Here is a 3,984-nt window from a genome sequence, read left to right on the forward strand (position 1 = left end):
TCTCACTTGATTATTCTTATTTACGTATTGGTATAAATTCAAGCTTGTTTATGTTTCAACTTAAAAAAATTTAGGAATGCGTCGGTCAAATATGATATCCTTTTGTGTATAATTTTATTACGTTTTCTATTCATTTTAATATACATTTTGTTCGAAGACGAATTAGGTCAAATATGATAATTCGACGGTATAAATTCGTGTTAATTTATGTTTCGAAGTTGTCGCAACAGGTGAGATGTAATATTAATAAAATTGGTAGTTGATTATGATTTGTTGGAAGTTGGAATAAAATCTATGAAAAACAAAAAAAAAATGAAATGGGCTATTTAGTAAATCACGTGAATCCGCAGCTAAATTGCAAAAATTGGATGGAGATGCGGGGAATCGAACCCCGTGCCTCTCGCATGCGAAGCGAGCGCTCTACCATATGAGCTACATCCCCTTTTGTTAATTTTTGTAAGGGACTGGATAATATAGTAGCGTAATTTTAAGTCAAACTGTATAGCCAATTTATTTATTAGTAGTGTAATTTTGAATCAAAGCTTATACTCGATTAGATTATTAATTTCGTTCAAAAAAACTAAATTACTTTGGGTCTAAGTTTTTGCTTGGTCCTATAATCGTTTAAATATTTTGGAAAAGTAATAGTTTTAGATCTAATTTTGAATAGTAACAGGCTATATGTAGTTTTCAATTTTTGACATTATGTAATACCAGCTTTTGTCATTGTAATTACCTTTTGTAATATAATTGGAGTCCAACATTATTTGTATAACAAATTCTTTCTTTATTTGTATAATAAAGTCTTAGGGGTGGTAGCCTCTTAATGACCATTCAGATGCTACCTCTTAAAGGTTTAAAACCTCTGAATGAATAAGAGGTAACCTCAAGTTTGAATGATTAAGAGGTAACATCTGAATGGTAAATCATCACATGTCACATTCTTCTACCTTCTCATTGGTAAAATTCTTAGTGGTTCCATTAAGAGGTAGCCTCTTAATGACCATTCAGAGGCTACCAAACAACCCCTTATTTAGTTTAGAGTAAACGGTTAAAATTGTCCTGCTTTAGACACTTTTGTTACATCCATCCAAAAGGTTATTTTTTCTTAATCGGACCACTCAGATTTTACAAAAGTTGCTAGATTCATCCATTTTCTGACAATTTTAAAAGCTAACATTAAATAAAATCTATTTTAGATGGATCTAGCAAAAGTGCCCAAACTTCAGTAACGATTTGGACACTTTACTCTTTTTAATGTTTTCCTAAGTTTTATTATCATTTTCTTATACTTAATGCCTAAATTATATGTTTTATTAATAATATTTTAGAATTTTTTTAAGTAATTATTTTTTTTAACTATTTATACGTAACTTTTTTTTAAAAAACAACTACACCGTAATAAAGAGCGGGTTTTATCTTTAAAATGAGTACCATATTCCTATACTTATATAGAGAAAAACATTACGTTTTCATCGGATGTTTTAGTCCGTGGTGTTTGTCTCTGTTCATACAATAGTGTTTTAATTGTATCGTGATTCAAGGTGTGATATTTTAAACATTTGGAAACATTGTATTGTGATTCAAGTATTGGTGTTTTAACATTTGAAATCTAGAAAGACTGTATTGTGATTCAAGTCATTGTTTTTTAACATCTAGAATGATAGTATTTGTAACACCTCGTAAAATCGTGTCCAATGATGTGTTGACACATGTACTAAACCCTAATGAAGTCAAACGTTGACTATGAGGGACTAGTTTTGTCAAAATGTAAAACTATGATTTTAGAGGGACTAAAAGTATCAACACGCTTAACCTAAGTCTCTGAGTGACCTTACACGGTATTCGTATTCTCTTATAGAGCCACTTGTTGGATAAACAAAACCGTTTATGATAAAATCTAAAGTTTGTGCATCGAAGGGTTAAAAGTGTCAACATGTTAATTCTTACCTCTGAGTGACCTTTTAACAAACCCGGAGCTTTATGATGTTTGATCATACTCTTGGGAATGCCTAATATTGGCCGTTTAGGGCTTTGATGCCATTAAACGATAATACTCACAAGTTTGTACGTTAAAAGGACTAAAAGCGTCAACGTGTAAATCTACACTTTTGAGAGACCTTTTAAACGAAACGGGAACTCCGTGATGCTTAGTCAAATTCCCGGGTGTGCCTAAGATTGGCCACTAACACTTTCATACCTTATAATGACAATATAAATGAAACTAGAAAATAATGTGTAATATTTGTCACTTTTGAAAGTTAAAATGTGAATATAATTAAAGGACCAATATTGCTAATCTGCCAAAGATGTGTTTGCTGGGCTTAGGTCGCTCGCGGGCCGCGAGCCTGTGGGCTTGTTTTCTTTGCGGGCCGCTAGGCCAATCAACAGCAGCAACCGTATTTTTTATTTTTGTTTTGTTATTGTTTTTGTTTTCCTTGTTCACCACACAATAACTCTAAACCATTTCATTGATCCTATGGGCTGTATAATGATTTGTAACACCTGTCAAGACACATGTTATGATCTTAAGATGTCCCCAAACACATGGCAAGATCTTGTTCATTCTCAAAAACTATAAATAGGCCTTAGAATTCATTTGTTCAAACTTGCACCTATCATTCTTTCCTTCTATCTCTCAATTATGGAGGGTCCTGAGCAATTGAGAACTTCCTTTGAGTTTTTTTCAGTGCCTAGGACCACTTGTAAGCATGGTTACAAAAGTCGCTAGGCGCTCTCTAGTCGGTCGACCAGGGAGTTGAGAGTACTCGGCCTAGGCGGAGAGTACTCGGGTAGTACTTGGACATGTAAAATTATAAAGAAATTAGTTTTTGGAAATTAAATATATGTCATATAACATAAATTTACTAATATCTATAACAAAATACGTGAAAATGATATTCATTCTTTAATATGATAGGCATATAAATTATGTTTTATTATTTTCTAAGTCAAACTCGGCCCGAGTTGACCATCTAGATACGATTTTGGCCGAGGTTGACCGCGTTTGATCGATTCCGAGTAATTAGGCGGAGGAAAAGAAAGTTGACTCGGCAGCCTACCTTGTAGTGACTACTCGGGGAGTACTCGGCCTTGGAAACCTTGTTTTACAACCATGCTTGTAAGTGATCCTTTCGTGACTAGTTCGTTTATTAGGCTTTTAAAGCCGAAAAGTCAAGCGTTTACCATAAACGCTTTGACTTTCAATTAGACCTTGAATGGTCAAGCCATTGTTCGCAATGAACATGGCTACGTGATCATAATTAGGTAGGTGTTAATCCCTCAAAGGGGCACCTCCTAAGAATCACATTTGATTGGTAAATTGATGAGTCAACATAATATTGTTTTAAAAAGTCAACGGGTCAGTTTTTGAAATAATTGCGATATGAGTTTAGAATTGTTCTAAAATATGTTTTATCATTTAAACAACTTAGTAATAATTATTAGAACATGTGTAAACATGTTCGGCTCGTTAATTCCAGTTTTAGAGTCGGTTCGCAACCGAAAGTCGCGAAGTTTGACTTCTGCGTTGACTTTCGATTATGAACCGAACGAGATTAGTTTGCTACTGATTTAAGGTTCCGTTATGATCGTAATATGATGTAGCATAACCCTATAAGGTTATATTGCACGATCTTAATAGTAATATGAGTTTTATGCAAGTTACCATAATTATGCCAAACTTTGACCATTATGCCCTTTTAAGCAAAAAATAAGGTTTTAGACACCAATAAGCTTGCAAATGATTTAGGTACTGATATGTTAACATGTTTAATATATTTTGATGTTACAAATCTGATCATAAACTAAGTTTGCATATAATGTCGTAAATTTTGCTTTAAATTGACCAAAGTGCCCTTTAGGCGCGTAGATTGGTTTTAAGCATAATCTCTCATACCAAACTCATTGCCCACTGATGTAATATCATAATTAGGATATTTTGGGATATCTATTCAGTTTACAAACTGAGTTTATGCATACGTT

At 33.3% G+C, this 3,984-nt stretch overlaps 1 non-coding gene across 1 annotated transcript; it reads right to left on the reverse strand.

Annotated features, from left to right (window-relative positions):
* Positions 1–369: 369 nt before the first annotated feature.
* TRNAA-CGC lies at positions 370–442 on the reverse strand. The gene has a single exon. It is a non-coding gene; the product is annotated as a tRNA-Ala (tRNA).
* Positions 443–3,984: the final 3,542 nt, after the last annotated feature.

The sequence above is a fragment of the Helianthus annuus genome, chromosome 12 (genome assembly GCF_002127325.2).
Source record: "Helianthus annuus cultivar XRQ/B chromosome 12, HanXRQr2.0-SUNRISE, whole genome shotgun sequence".
Taxonomy (NCBI): Eukaryota; Viridiplantae; Streptophyta; class Magnoliopsida; order Asterales; family Asteraceae; genus Helianthus; species Helianthus annuus.